This window comes from Oenanthe melanoleuca, chromosome 19, assembly GCF_029582105.1.
Source record: "Oenanthe melanoleuca isolate GR-GAL-2019-014 chromosome 19, OMel1.0, whole genome shotgun sequence".
NCBI classification, from domain to species: domain Eukaryota; kingdom Metazoa; phylum Chordata; class Aves; order Passeriformes; family Muscicapidae; genus Oenanthe; species Oenanthe melanoleuca.
Window position 1 is genome coordinate 6920542 of NC_079352.1, and position 16454 is coordinate 6936995.

At 48.8% G+C, this 16454-nt stretch overlaps 1 protein-coding gene across 3 annotated transcripts in view; it reads right to left on the reverse strand.

Moving 5' to 3' along the window:
- The window catches only part of CAMKK1 (calcium/calmodulin dependent protein kinase kinase 1), a 94745-nt gene extending 84800 nt beyond the window's left edge, over window positions 1-9945 (reverse strand). The window contains exon 1 of one of the 3 annotated variants that reach the window (XM_056506833.1): window positions 9891-9945. The gene's annotated coding sequence lies outside the window, so the exon portion shown is untranslated. Of the gene's footprint in view, window positions 1-9802 lie in introns of all 3 variants that reach the window. The other 2 variants (XM_056506831.1, XM_056506832.1) reach the window with 2 other exon arrangements.
- Window positions 9946-16454: the final 6509 nt, after the last annotated feature.

The following is a 16454-nucleotide window of genomic DNA, read 5'->3' on the forward strand; positions in this document are numbered from 1 at the left end:
AAACTCAAAAATGCCTTCAGTGGTTTCTTCTTGGGATCAGCCCAGAGCCAGGAGAAGGATGCTCCTGCCTATGAGAGACCTGCAGCAGCACACAAATGCACAACAGAAGGGACATCCACCCTGAAATTTGTTCCCCTCACTCCCAAGCTTCCTTGTTTTCTTTAAGATTATGTCTGCAGCTAAATGAACACATTACAGCAGAAATTCTACTCTTAATTTGTCCCTTGGGTGTTTTGCTGACCCTACCAAGAACTATATTTAAATGTGCAATTTCCTGGCTAGACTCATTTGCAGTCCCTCCCCCCGGCTGCCTCTGCAAGTATGGCCCAGAATCCAATTAGCTACTACCACCCTTTAAATCAAAGGGATTACACTCAAACAAGAAAAAATAAAATTAAAGATTTTAATTACATCATTATTATATATCTAAATACTTACAATTCCCATGTTCTCTGGGAGGTGGTCTCAAAAGGCTGGAAAATGACAAGTTTCCAAGGCAGACAAATAATTTGACAGGACACTGCCCAATCACCAGAGCATGTTTGGTTTAACACACTGCAGAGCTGGATGTAGGACTTGCCTGGCACCATGGAAGCAGCAGCTGCTTCCCAGCACCTGTGAGAGGTGTGGGGAACCCAAGGGCTTCCAGCTTCTCACATGAAGGAGCAGCTGCATTATTCCATCTGGTATTAATGTCAGGAACCTGCTTTCAGCAGCAGCAATGCCTAGGAGGTGTTCCCATTGCAGCTTCCAAAGTAAAGGAATGGTTTGCTTCTGGGAGTCTGCTGGTTCACACTGACAGCTCCAGCTGGTCCCAGTGGCATCCAACAGCATTCCCAGCAGTCCCAGGTGTGCACAGGAGCAAGGCAAGGAGGATGTGGATTCCCAAAGCCACAGAGCCCAGGGGCACCACAGAGGGGTGTTCTGTTCCTTTCCCTGTCACATCCTTTAAGGCTCCCGGTTTTGCAGGTCAGGTTCCCAACTGTCTGATGCTGTGGCTGTTCAGATTTAACACTGAGGACCCTCAGAGTCCCTCCTGGGCTTTCCCACCCCCCTCCATCTCAGCAGCCTGTGCTCCAGCTCTTGGCTCCCTGCCACTCCAGGAGCTGCTCAGCAGATCCCCCAAATCCCTTGGCTCTGGTGAATCTCCACAGGACTGTCTAGCCAGGGGATGGGCTGTGCAGGGCAGGAAGAGCCAGGCACTGTGAGGTTGGAAGATATCAGGAGAGCTGATGTTATTTGGCTCAAACTTTCCAACTACCAGCACTGCTCAGCTTGGGAGATGCCAGAGCTGCAAAGAGGTTCAGAGAAAGTCAAGGATTTTGGAACAGCCAAGTTGCTGCTGGAAATGGTGTTTCTCAATGCCAGCAAATAAGGAGTGGCTGGGATGACTTTGCTTCAAGGTATTGACTGTCAGGTCCAAACAGGCTTCAGCTCAGTCCATCCCAAACAGTGCAGTCACCTCTGTCTGCTCCAGGAGAGCATCCTGTCCCTGCTCCAGGAAATGTCCCTGCTCCAGAAGAGCATCTCTGTCCCTGCTCCAGGAGAGCACCCCTGTGCCTGCTCCAGGAGAGCACCCTGTCCCTGCCCCAGGAAATATCCCTGCTCCAGAAGAATATCTCTGTCCCTGCCCCAGGAAATGTCCCTGCTCCAGGAGAGCACCCCTGTCCTTGCCCCAGGAAATGTCCCTGCTGCTCCAGGAGACCCCTGTGCCTGCCCCAGGGGCTTCACTGAGGCCCCTCAGGAACCACACCTGCCACCAAGCCAGAAATTCCACATCCAAACTGAACAACTCCTGTGCTGGATAGCTCAGCCTCCTGGCAAGTGGAGCAGGAGGGGTTCAGTGTGAGGCACAGGCTTCTTTCCAAGAAAGCAGAGCAGCTACTGCAGAGGCACTGAGTGACCCACAGGACACAGCAGAGGAAGGGACAGCTCCAGAGAGGCTCAAGTCAGCACAAGTGCATGGTGGCACAGGGATTTGCTACAGGAGGGAGCACTGCCAAAATAAATGCATTAAAATACAGTGATGCTCTTTCTTCATTGACTCCCCAAGCCCATGCCCTTCCTTTTGAGGGGAACAGATAAACAAGGATATGGACAGGGCTGTCAGACACTTTTGCAGAAAGCCATCAGCAGGAAAACCAAATTCCCCAGGAGATGAGCAACTCTGAGCCATCTTCCCCTTCTTTAGCAGGCAGCTACACTGACAACTTGCAAAAATACTCTGCAGAGCTCCCTAACCAGTTTGATGGTGAAGTGTCAGCACATTTCTAGGTTAATAAAAGCTGGGGCATGGGAGGAGAGAGGAAAGGAGGGAGATTGATTGTCTTAGACAAAGAGATTGAAATGGATTTCACAGCAGGAGAAGGTTTCAGGGCAAGGAAAAATTTATTCATACCTAAAGAGCATGGAATATTAAAGACTCTGGGTTTCATTTCCTCCACAAGGCCTTAGTGGAATGAGACTCTCAGCACTTTGCAGCAACCACAACACACCCTCAATGAATCCAGGTGGTTTTATCCAGCTCACAGCAAAACCTCAAAAATGCCTTGGCATTGCAGCCCTGGCATCAGCAGGAGGCTGGAGCACCCCCTGCCTGGGGCAAGCAAGGGAGAGCAGGGAGAGCTCCCTGGGGTGAGGGGAGGGGGCTTCCCCTGGGATGCTGGGGAACATGCTGCTCTTGGAGTCAAAGATAAGACATCTCTTTAGATAACAGAATGCTCTGTGCATCCCCAGGGCACCTGCCATTTTTTGACTCAGATCTGGAAGATTATTTTCCACTACTGTGGCACTTCAGACACTTATCACCTGGGCCTGATGCTGCACAGAGAAAATGCTGGTTCCTGCTGTGAAGTTTGTGCTCTTAACACAATAAACAAGGAGGCAGGCAGGCAGATGTTTGGATGAGCACAAGGAAAGCTGTATTGGTTTTGCTCTTTCATTTCTTTGGTGGCTGAGAGGATGTGCCACAGAAGAATCAGCTCCCATAGGTGGGACAATCTCATATTGTTCTCTTGCATCTGTGATAATCATTCTGCATGGAAGACAGGTCCAATGGCATTCAGGTGGAGCACAGACACTTTTCAGCTCCTTGGAAACAGCAAACTCTGAAAATTAACCAAAAATACCAGTTCCATTCTGCATTCAGACTTAAATCAATCTATCTGGCACTAAGGAATGGACTCCCAGCAATTGCTATGAATAAAGCATGCCTTTTCACCACTCTTCAAGGCAAATTGCAAGCACTGCTCACATCAAACTGCATGGGAAAGGACAAAGCAGAAGCCTGATCAGTGTGGAAGCACCCTGGAAGAGATGCCTGATCTCTCAAACCTGGATGTGCACGTTAATAACACAGCTGAGAACACTGAAATTCATGCCCAGTACTACCACAGGACAAGCTGAGCCAGAGGACCTTGTTCTGTTATCACAAATCAAACCCTGCTCATGCAGTAACCCCACACCCCAGCCCTGAGGGGACACATTTCTGTTCCCCCTGCACACAACAACCTGCACTTGGACATCTTGCACTTTTCCAGCCCCATCTTTCAGCCTGGGGATGGGGTGCTGACACAGAAGGACTAAAAGACTCACCTCAGGTCTGTTTTACACTCTGCCTGCTAGCCTCAGATAGCATTAACCTTTGTCAGTCAAGCTGCCTGGCAGCTACAGAAAGGTCACTCCAATTTCAGCATCAAAGCCCCTCATCAGTGAGAGGTCAGCAGATGAATTTCCTATCCTCATACTGCCACTTGAAGCAGGCACACCATTGGCAAGCAGACCCAAACCCTTGGTTCCAGCACAAATAATATCCCAGAACAGCACCACCCAGACAGCATTTCCAAATCCAGGTGTTAGGAAGTGTCAAAATTAAGACTTGATTTATTTAAGTGGTTGGCTTCCACATGTGTACTGTAATAATTTGTTATAGGAACACTGCATCAGATCCTCCTGCCTTTCAAGTACCTTCATTTCTTTGGCATAGGGTTACTACCTTCTATACATCACCAGATCCTTTCTCCTTCCCTCCCAGTTTTTCCACACTGACCTGTAAGCGCTGACAAAAGGCAGGGGAGGAAGCTCTGCAGCAATAGAGCACACTCCTCCAAGGCAGCACTCAACTCACAGAGAGGCAAATTCATCCTTTTTCTTTCATGCTGCCATCAATCACTTCACACTCTGCAGGAAGGAAGGCTCCTTCCCCAGTGGAGCTGTGGTTCATCCTCAGATCACACCTCTGCCAGGCTCCTAATGAGGAGGCAGCTCACACATCTTTCAGCTTCTTGTCCACAAAGAATCAAGATTCCACGGGCTGGGCTGGAATGAGGGAGGGTCTGGTAGCAGACACCTACCAGGAAGCAACAGCTACAGACCCTCTTCTAGGCAGGGGTCCCAAATTCTGAGAGATCACACTAGAGCAGCAGAGCAGACAAGGCCACCAGCAGCACCCAGCACATGAGGAGGAGCAGGGCAGAAGAAAAGCTCTGGCAATGCCTGTGTGTTGCCAGTACCATGGTGAGCAAGCACAAAGGCAGGAGGCAGCTGGGAGTAACTCTGACAGAGCTGGGCACAAGAGCAGGACAGCAGGGGAGCTGTGATCACTAGAGCCAGCCTCAGGTAGGTACACACATGCACACACTACTCTGCAAAGCTGTGCTAGCTCAGTTTTTTTGCCACTGCTGCTCAATTCCTTCAGCTTTGTCTATTGCAGATGTGACAGCTTCCACCTGTGGGCTTCAGAGGGCTGTGCCCATGTTATTTGTGTACAGCAAATCCATCCTCAGCAGCTCTTTTGGGGGTTTAGGACTCACTTCTGTTCTGTAGGATGGAAATCTGAACTACTGCTGGGAGCAGGAGAGGGGAAGAAGAGACAGGTACCCATGATAAAGTCTCATGACAGCAAAATAGTCTCTGAGTTAATAAATACACTCCACAAAAGCAAAGACAAACAATGCACTCTACAAATCAAGACAAACTATGGAGTGGGTGGTCTGAGCTCTGCTGCACCCACAAGGCTGCAATACAAAACTGTGCCCAATCTCTGCAGCAAGGCACAGCAGAGAACAGCAGCACCTGAGTGGGAGCAGTGCTCCAGCAAGCACTGAGCTGTCACACACAGGCACTACAGCCCAGGTCAGCAGGGCAGCATGATCTCACATCCCTTGGTACCACTGACTCACACTCTCACCTCATCCCAAGCAGTCACAAATACAACACTAACACATCCTCAGAAAGTGCTGTTTAGCCTGGGTTTCCCCAGCACTTAAGGCTCTGTCCTCACAAGGTCACAAAATCACAGTGTCACTTGATGGGATATTGCACAGGAGCTGCAGGCTTCAGGGATCTGCTCCCTTCCACCTTGGCACAGAGCTCTGTGCTTAATACAGCCCCCTCTGCCCTAAGCAATGACTCCCACCAACACCCCAGCTCTAAAAAGGACTGGACACAGCCCTCACTCACACTGCTGTGAGGGACTGGAAACCACTGGGGACAGGGAATTGCAGAAGGCAGCAGAAAAAGTGAGGCCATGAATTTGGCTCCACTGCCCCAGTACCAGCAAAAGGAAAACTGGATTTCCATGGCTTCTCTGCTTGTCCAAGGCACACACATGGTTGCTGTGCAGAGACTACAGCACAGAACAGAAAAAGAAGCATGAAAGACACATATTCAAATGCTGCTCCAGCACATCACAGCCTTGCTGTTTACACTCACACCAGAATAATTAGAGCAGTCACTGTTAACTAGCTAACAACTTCACCATCAATTCTCTGAACAATACTGAAGAATTCATCACATTTCACAGCCACCACTCTGCAGAAACACAAGCAGCCTAAATTAATCCCAAACAGATTCTAGCAAAAAGAACTATAACCATTTCAGCAGTACTCACCCAAAAATAATGCCTTCCCAGGGCAGCAACCCAAAAGAAACAAGTCTTCAACAAACCACACCTTAGGCACAAAGCATGACTCAGCTCATGCACTGGGTGCCATCAAGAAATAAAATACAAAGGTTCATAATTGGCCAGGTTCACTCCCTAGAAAGCAGCTTTGTGGGATATGAAGCTCCCAGCTGCCATGGGACAGCTCTCCCTCCCAGCTGCCAGCCTCAGCCCACTGAGAAACTGTGTCCTCAAAAGGGTTTGGGCTTACAGGAGAGCTTCCCCATCCAGGGACACCAGCACCTGAAAACAGCAAACAAAATTTCTCCAGTGTCAGACACTTGACAGATATGACATTTGTGCTTCTCCCTCTATCACTTGTGCCAAAAATATAAAATAAATATCTAATATATAAAATAGGTATGAATATATAAAATATATAATAAAACTGAAGAGTGCAATGAAACATGAAAATCTTTCTAAAAACTTAAACCAGTAGAAAAAGTGACCAACAAATCCAGGCTGCAAATTCCTACACAAGTTAGAACTGCAAGTTCTGCAGTCCTTGACTGCACCTCATCAATGACACAGTCTATAAAATCTTTTTCTGTGATTAAGGACTCAACCTGTGGCCAAATAAACAAGCCTGAAAAACATCCCTGTCTCTGAAGGGCCAGAACACACATACTCACACCTCACCCACCAGCACAAATCAACAGCCACCCTCCCACATATGGATGAAAGTCACTGTAGCTCCTTCCCACCACACCATCTTTCAGATTAGTATCCTTCTCCAATTTATCACTTATTAGGATCTGTTCTCTTTAGAAGGTTTCAGACACTCTTCTCCAACCATGCTAAGCTGAACCACTGTCTTAATTAAAACAACATGCTCAACCACAAGGCATTTTTGGTATCATTAATTTACCACCTGTACCTGATACTTTATCCATCACAAATATCCCCTAAACCAATCTTCAGACCTGCCTCAATGTTGCATTATGTCAACAATTGTTTTGCACACTTCAATTATTTCAATTATTCCCACAGCCAGCCATACACATCCCTTTTTCAACCATGTATTTTTGGTGACTGGGTCACCTTCTTCCATGCTGGATGTTTGCTTCTTAAAGCCAGTGAAATCTGTGCCCCTCACCCCCCCAAAAAAAAAGAAAAAAAAGGAGAAAAAAAGGGAAAAAAACCCTGAAAATCAGAGGAACAACCATGAAGACAAAGTTGTAAAAGGAAGAATTTTCTCTAGGGTAACTGAATACCTGTTTGTCTACAGAGGGGTCTGCTTTGCTACAGTTTAAGACACAAGCCAGTAACATTTTACCTCACACCAACTCTGCGCTTGGCTTTTAGCTGACAGCTCAGGCTTTGCTTTCATCCCAAAGATGAAGGGGAAACTTGTCTCCCTTCTCTTTCTCAGCAAAGGGATGGCTCAGCTCCCTGAGCCTCCCTCTCCACCAGTGGCTGAGCAGCAGAAAGCATCTCCAGAGGCTGAGCAGAAAGAAGTCTCTCCCCACCCCAATGTAGAGGAAAAACACACCCAAAAATCCTGCTTCCCCATCCTCCTCCCCACTCAGCAGAGCTCCTCCTATAGCCTGATGCTGCCCAAAGCTGGGCTCTGCTGCTGGCTTCACACAAACCATTTCCCCCCCACCTTTCACCTGCTTGTGCTGCTCAGCTCCCCATCCCCACAGGGCCCTGGAACCAAGGGATATCTCCCAGGTAGGCAGAACCTGCCTCCCCTACACCCAGATTTGTCAGGGCTTTGAGCAGCTGGACAGACCTGTCCAGATCAACAGTGCACCTGCCCATCATCCACCTGTGCTTCAGGGCACTGAAGGGTGTCTTCTCTCCAGGCATCTTCCCAAGGCATGCCTGGATTTATCCTCCCTGCCCCTCAGCCAGGCAGATAACTCCTCTGGAGGCCAAAGCCAACCTGCCAGAAGCCATCCAGAAACCTCAGCCTTTTCCTGAAGCCTCTTACAAAAGAAGTTTCTCCTTCCCCTGTTCCTATAAAGGCTCTTCTAAGGTAAGCATTGACATTGAAGAGAAGATTTGGCTTTCAGACAGAACTGTTCTTTCCACAGTTCATCAGAAAGTGGCACAAATGCAGGGTTAATACATCCTTCAGTAATTTCAGGGAACAAATATCAGCAAAAAGAAATACAGAGCCTTGGCTGAAGGACAGTGACACAGCACAGTGCCACCTCTTCACACCCAGCCAAGGTCTAACCATGGAAGTTTTTGTTGTGACCACTGCCTAAAGAGTGCTTCTTGCTCCAGCAAAGAGATCACTGTGACACCATCCTTCCAGACATCCCCTCTGCTGCAGGCTGAGCACATTGCTACTGCAGCCACCCCACCAGTGCCCAACAGGGGAAGGGAAATCCCACAACCCCTTCCCAGCAAAAGGAAAGCTGGGCCTGGAAAGCCTAGCTAGTGCAAGGACAATTAATTGTATCAGGCAAAGAGATTTAGGGCTTAATGAACACATTAATTAGAGAGCACAAAGCAGCAGCAGCACAGGCTTTGAAAGCAGAAGTACAGCACCTTCTGGCAGTGTGGAGTGATGGGGAAACTCACTGCTCCTGAGACAATGCCAGGACAGGGAGGCTCCCTGGAAGCACCTGGATGGGCAGCTGTGCCCTCCTTCTCTGAGCCAGGAGCTGTGCTGGGAGCACTCACACAAACCCTACTCCAACCCACAAGAGCCATCCCAAACTCAGGGAGAACAGCTGGAGACATCTCCAGAGAGAAGGCATTCATGCCAGCGAGCACAGCTTCCCTCAAGGAAAGAAATCTGCTGGGACCCGGTGGCCTGGCACCTCCTGGGACTCAAAGCCCAGCCCTCAGGCCACACCAAACCATGGCATGCCTGAGCTCCTCGCTGGAATGGTGAGAGCCTGGTGCTGACCCTCCTGGTTGCTAAGATCTGACCTTCTCCAGGCAAAAGCCAAGGGAGCAAGCCCAGGATAGCAAATGTATTTCTCTGCCTGGATGTTAATCCCATTCACACCAGGCAGCCCAAGCACAGGGCTCACACAGCAAACCATGCACAGGATGTGTTGGAGCACGGCCCCAGCACGCTGGCTTTGGTTTTTCTCTTCAAGCAACTGAGATAGTGGCTCTCTGCTTGCCTTTAACAGTTTCAAAGCAACACTTCAAAGCCATCCCGTGTCAAACTCCAGAAGAAACTGAACATCTGCCAGACATGCCTTACAGAGAGGAAGTTAACACACGACGGGAAGCTTAATGTGGAATTGCAGACTACTGTAAACAGAAAAGCAACAGTTTCCTATTAAACAAAACCTTTTTCATTAAGTTACAGCTACAACAGAATGGTAATTTTACCTTCATCAGAGCAGCTGAAGAAAGTGATATCTTTGCAGGATCAGCAATTTTCCCTGTTCACAGCACAGAGGCCACTGGGAGCTGCAGGTTATTGTCCCTGGGAGCCAAGGCAAGCAGGGAGGGAGATCAGTCCCTCTCAGCAGCCTGGCTGCCAGGTGTGACACGGCCAGGGCAGGACAGCTCCGGCCAGAGCACCGACCCACGAGAAAACCCAAACTTTGAGGAGCCCAGGCTGATCCCAAGGGCAGCAAGGAGGGGTAGGAAGTCGTGACAAACCTGCACGGAGCTCACCGCACTTCTTACCTTCTTCTCTTGAAGAGGAAAGGGCGAGAGACAGCTGGCACGATGCTCAAACTGCTCAAAATCCCAGCTTTCAGAAGGATATTTTTTCCCCCCCATTTATTTTTAAGCTCGGTAAAACCATCACCTCCGGAGCTGCAGCTGCCGGGCGCATCCCCGGCTCCCGCAGCTCGGGGGATGCGGCGCTGCCCGTGTCGACCGCCCGGACCCCGGATCCCACCCGCGCTCCCTCCACTGTCCCCGCGGGCTGTGCCCCACCTGTGGCTGGCTGCCGAGGGGCTCACAGCCCGCAGACGCGGTGCGAGGGGTCGGTTCGCGGCGGCGCTCCCGGCCCGGCGCCGCTCACCTGCGCCCGGCGCTCCGCCGCTCCCGCCCGCCCCGCGCCGCCGCCGTTCGCGCCTGGCCCCGCCCCGCCCTGGCCCCGCCCCTCCCGCGCCCGCGCCGCCCATTGGCTGGAGGCGGCCGCGCCTCCCGGGGCGCGCGCGCGTGTGGCCGTGAGGGGAGGGTGGGGGGGGCGGCGGTTCGCGGTAATAAGGCAAAAAAAAAAAAAAAAAAAAATTTAAACAATAATTTAAAAAAATATTTTTTCTTTGACGTGTGGTGTCCAGCCAGAAGCGCACTTGGGTGAAAACACGGGGCATTTTGCTAATGACAGAATCAGTTAAGTTGGGAAAGAGCTCTGAGGTCGTCGAGTCCAGCCTGTGACAGAACAGGACACGGAGAGCAGCGCCCAGGGAAGTGACTCCCCCATCTCCCTGGGCAGCTCGCTCCGGTGCCTAACCACCCTTTCTGCTCAGGAGTTCTCCCTAAACACCCGCTAATATGCGATCAGGGAAGGTGGCACTGGCGCGGTGGGAGCGGAGGCCCACACGCCCCGAGCTGAGGGCACGGCGTGAGGAGCCCAGGACCCGGCACACGGTGTCCCCTCAGCCAGCAATGTCTCTAAGCAATAACACCCAACCCTGACCACACACACCTCCTCAAGTCGTGTAGCAATAGGGAGAAATGCTGCACACCAGCTCATCCCACTGCTGCTCTTCAAGGAATTCCTATAAGCAGATGCCCTCATATTTGACTCGTATTTTGGCTTTATTTTCCCTTCCCATTCTTTTACCTTCCTGACTCTTAGTGGACTGTATCCCTGGGTCGAGGGGTTCCCACTGCACCCAGCAGTGCTTGCAGTGGGGTTGGTGACAATGTTGATTTTGTGACAAGTGACTCCTGGCAGGACTCGCTGGGCTCTGCTGTGACTCCACTCACAGTCAGGGTCCCCGCCAGGAGTCTTGGATTTAGCCAGAGAGCTAAATGGATTAAATCCACATCCTGACTCAACCCACTGCAGACTGCTACTTCTTCCTGCTGTGACAACAAGCAGATAGAAATGCCTGTGCCGGCTTCCAGTGGGTCTCAAATAATCTTCTGCTTTAGAAACAAATTAATTCCTTACCATGGGTTTTATAACTCGAAATAACATGGTTATAATGCATCTTGTGGTTTACTACCAACTTTTTCATCTCAATAAAGCTTCCCCTGTTGTCACTGTGTTAAGAGAAGTATCAAAATGTAATTAAGAGTCACTATTCATTAAAACAGCAAAGTCATTTTATAAGCCTAGCAAAGACCGTGATTTTTTTCACCTACTCATTCCGTGGGTATGTTCATTACAGTCAGCCACAGCCTGCTGCTTTCTGCTATGTGCATCCAAGTCTTACTTTTCCTGCAGAAATGTGCTTTGTCACCCTGGCTGGTCACAGGCAGCTGAGCAACTCTACAGAGGAACAGGTTCATTCAGGGCTAATACCCTTTCACTTCCATCCCAAATACTTGTGCACTCTGTTTGCCAATGTTCAGTCAAAACCACTTGGAACTGAAATGTCATGTGGTTCATATCTTGACTACTAAAGAGTTGCTACGTTCAGTGAAACGATCCCTGTTACAAAGCTACAGAGGGCTGTGTTTTCAGCTCATCACAGAGAAAACCCAGCACAGATCCATGAGCAAGAAGCCCTGGGGCAGTGGAAGGCTCTCGGGGCAGGTGAACAGCAGCATGAGAACCAGTGAGAGGGTGGCAAAGCCTGCTGCATTTTAGGATAACCAAAGACATGTAGATGTGGCACTTAGGGACATGGTTTGGTGTTAGGCTTCTGTCTGGATTTGATGATCTCAGAGGTCTTTTCCAACCAAAATGATTCTCTGATTGTAACAGCACAGCAGAGAGCCCTGTCTCCTCCAAGGTGTGCTTCCAAAGCTGTTGTTTTCCAGCAGCTCTGGGTATTAGCTAACAACACTGATTAGACATCATCTCAAGGCAGCCAGCAGCCTGAGCTCCTGGGCTGTGTGTTTGCCATGGTGGACTCAGGAAAAATAAGACAAGCACATGAGCAAAAGGAAAACCTCCCCCCAGCCCTGAGTGAAAGCCCCAGCAAACTCCTTCCTTGCTGCCTGGGACCCAGGAACGTGCCTGTGCCTGTGGAGGGACTGTGCTCCTGTGGCTCCAGAGCATGAGATGCTCTGAAAGACCATAACAGGTAAGACAAAACACTGACCTGCTCCACAGAGGTTTTCAATTCAACCAAGCAGTGTCTTGCTCATGCAGCACCAACTCAGCTTCTCCTGAGCAGTGGCTGAACCTTTCAGCCTCCTGCTCCTCTTGCCTTAATTACTGCTGAGGAGGTTTTGCAAGGGTTTCAGAAGTCATTTGGACTGATTCATTTGGCTTTGAGATGTTTAAAAAGTGCTGATATTTGTCCCCTAAAGATCTGCCTCCTTTAGCAGTAGGCAGTTTAAATCACCAGTGATGTCTGAAGCACAGTTTAGCACCAGTATCAAGGCTTGAAACGATCAACTCTGGCAAAGACTGCAAGCACTTGACTTAATGAAATAACCTGGTTGGCTCAGCTCAGTCAGAACATGCTGTTTCTTCCAGAAAAAAAAAAACAAAACCAAAAAAAAATACAAACCATGTGCCTCAGCTTCCCTTTTCATCATATACAGTAATTACACTGCAGAGCAGTTGTGGCCAGTGCAAAAAGAATCACAGCAAATGTCTCTCTGATGCTTATACCATGATGGCTATTACAATGTTAAAATAATACTTTGATATTTCTGTTCAATAATGATTGAGTGTGCTTGGTTAGTAATCGATTTTGCACTTTTTTTTGAGTGCAAGAACTGGGAATGTGTTTATTTAACCGGTCCTTGAGTTACAGTCATGAGGGGGAGAGCTTACATTTCCCCAGGCATGTCACTAGCACATTTAGATAAAAAAAGGTTTGAAGCCATTAATTTTTTAGGAAATCTCTCAGTGGTGCCATAAAGCTGAGCAGGATCTGTGCCTGGTACTAGCAGGCAGAGCCCTGTTAACTGGAGCAATCCTGATTCACCCCTGCTGAAGAGCCCATCAGGTGACCAGGCTGTTGCTATATTCGGAACCCATTTGGACACTTTTGAATTTTACACTTTCAAAAATAAGGCAATAAAGCAATTAGAAACAAATAACAGAAGGAGAGAGCACTTCACCAAAGACAGCCAAAGATTATAGTGTGGCATTATTAATACAGGGCTGGCAGCAGTGAAAATGGGCTGTAAGCACTGCACTGCCCCCAGGAGAGTGGCCACAGGCTGAGCTGCAGATGTCAAGTGCTCAAAGGGCCAAGAAGCTCCTTTTGCCACCCAGCACAGTCTGGCCTGAGAATGCCCAGCTGTGGGACAGAAGGAAATAAAAGCATCCTTCAGAGCTGGGAGGATATGCATGCTCCTGCCAGCCCTTCACTGCGTGTCAGCCAGAGGATTTATCCAAATGAAAACATGCTCCCACAACAAAAGAGAGAGGGAAATAGTGTACCAGAAAGGCAGGTGCTTTTTTAGGGAAAAATCCAAGAATGTCCTAAGAGGAGGACTGGGTTAAAAATAACAGGGAGTCTTCTGTGCCAGAGAAAGAATGAGTGGGCTTAAAGATAGGAGAGGTTGCACAGGAAAGGAGTTATCTTCTTCTTGAGTGTTACTCATTTTAATTTGCCTTGTTACAGTGTCTGGAAGCACCAGGTGGAAATCAGGGCCTCATTGTGCTGGGAATTGAGCACAAACATAATGATTAAATGTTGCCAGCTCTGCAGAGATTGAAATATAATTCCTCATCTCTGCAGAATCACTAACCAGCATAATTATTGCCAAATAAGTTTTTCTGTAATTGCTCTGCTGGAATATCTGTGCTACTTGATTTTTTTCAAAATAACCCTGCCTGAGAGACTGAAAAGATGTATCTGTAAAAGGTCCAACCTAGAAGCCTTTACAGATAACAAAAGCTGGTCAGAAGCAGAAAATTCTCACTACATTTAAATCCATGTTCAAAAATTATTTGCTTTTATCTTGGTTTCAATTTATATAAAATGGGAATAGTCACACTGTATTCACTGTTTGCTTTTGTTGTCTAACACCCATGATCAAGGCAAGAATCCTCTATTAGACATTTGGAGGACTGACACCACATACATACACATACAAGGGCTGTTACTGCTGATTGTAAAGATTAGGGATTAGCTGGATAATTTACATTCTTTCCTGTATGTTTTCTGGGACAGTTCTTGAATTGCTGAAAGTTCCTTTTCTATTAGTATTATTCTACTAGTTAATAACTGTGTAAAAACCAAAATGCAATCAAACAAGGAGTTAAAAAAAAACCAAACCCACAAATAACCCAAACCTCAACTGGCCACAGCATGAATGGGAAGCAACACAGCACACTGTCATTGAAGGGGTCTTGAGAGGATGACCAAATCCCTTTGGGATTCTGTAACACTTCATCTTGCTGCTCAGAGGTCAGAGAGCAGCAGGACACACTGGCCACATCATAACTGCTTCAAAAGAAGCTGTTTTCTGGCCACAATGCAAAGGAATTCTTCTAACAACAGTAAATTCTCCCCTGATCCTTAGAACAAGATCAGGAATAGAACAAGAGGACAGGAATATGATCCTGCTGGTCCCCCACACTTCCCCACTGGGACTTGCAACACCAGGTGTCTCAACCTGTCAGCATTTCCATTTGTGAGGCTCTAGCTTTTTTTCCACCTGGTGTGTCCTATCCTGCATTCAGTAATGTTGTGTGAGTTTTGACAAGCTGGCAGGCACTGGGAGGGGGCTGGGAGCTGCAGTGCTGAAACAGAGCATTCCTGTGTGCCAAGGACAGCTCCTCATGGGGCTGAACAGAGCAGCCCTTCCTCCTCGGTCTCCAATCCCTGAGCACCAGCTCCAGCCTCTCTGGCAAAAGAAGGCCTGAAACAAGTGCCAGGGGTTTTTCCTGCTGCCTTTTCAGACAGCAGAGGGGATCAGTGTATGCTCAAATCTGACACTTGCTCAGTTTCCTCCAGACAGCCATCACTCTTCTTGGCACCCACCTGGGAGCCACAGGGCCTCCTGAGGCCCCTGGCTTTGAGGAGGAGCTTGTTTAGGGGAAAGAATTAAAATTGAAATGTCTCATTCTGCTGGTTGCAGAAATGATGAATGAAAAGCAAAGCAAAGGATCCCCAAAGATTGTGCATTTAAAGAAAACAAGTTAAAGGGATGAAAATAAATCCTTCCATGACTTTTAAAGAAGCCTTGGGACTTTTAAGGATCCCAGCTCAGAAGTTTAGAATAGCAACTAGATGGGATCATTTACAAGTTGAATTTTTCCTGATTTCGTATTCTGCCTTTTAATCTTCCTAGGAAAGAATAGGGACTTTGCATTACAAGCAGCTTGAAAGATTAAGCAGGCAGAAACATCCCGCAGCTCTACCTGCAGCCTTGCCTTTGTTATTTTAAGTTCTGACCGGAGATTGACCCTCTGTGAGTGAGTGTAAAAGGTTACCTGAACACTCTGCCTTCGCTGTCTCTGGGAACTGGATTTTCCCCAGTCTCTGTGAAATGGTCTCACAGTCCCCTCTGCTGGTGGCAGCTTGTGGGGACCTGCACTGTGGCACCACATGGGACCTGCCTGGGCCTCCATGGATGCTGCAGGAGAGCCCCAGAGCGTGGGGATCCTCCAGCCCCACTGAACCAGACCACAAAGCATCCTAAGAAAAAGCACCTGGCACCTCTCACACAGCAGGAAAGGGTGAAACCTTTTGTAAACATAACTTTACAAAAACCCCCCCTGCCTGTGAAAGCTGAGGCATCCTGCTGAGAGCAAATAATCTCCCCCTGGGGAACATATGGCTTGAAGGTATGCCTTAAATGTCTGTTGAGTTTATGACCAAATATCACCTCCATCTGTTTATGGCACACATTGTTGAGTCCCTGAGAGCCCAGAGCAGTGCTCCTGCAGGCTCTGGCAGCATTACAGCCCTACAGCCTCTCCACCACCTTTTCCATGGCTGCTGGGATCCACTTTCATAGCAACCAGAGTAAAATTTTCCCCAGAGAGGTAAAAAAAGACATTCAGAGTGGGACTATGCAGAAAGCCAGTGTTGATGTGTCCTGGAGAGTGGAGCAGGGCCAGCAGCACAGGGCAGGGTTTGCTCACAGGGATGTGGGGTTTGGGCACAGCCCGTGATGTGCAGCTGCACGTGGAAGATTTGAGAAGTGCAAATCTGCACAGGGGGGAGTTTAGTTCCTGGGTACACAGAGGTGGTTTGTGAGGTTTGTGAGGCTGCTGCTGAGGAAGTCTTTCTGACCAGCTGACACTGGCCAGTGTGGGCAGTGGAGGCAGAGCTGGCACAGGACAGGGATGGCCACGGCCGGCAGGGTGCCAGTGCTCCCTGCCAGCCAGCCTGTCTGAGCAGGAAACCCAAGTGACAACTCTGATAACAGCCCCTGCTCGTGGCAGCAGGCCCAGGGGCCCTGCATGGGAGGGCACTTTCTGAAGGAATCATCATAAACCAGAAACCTCTGCAAACACTGTGCTCTGGGGCAAGCATGGACACCACAAAGAGAT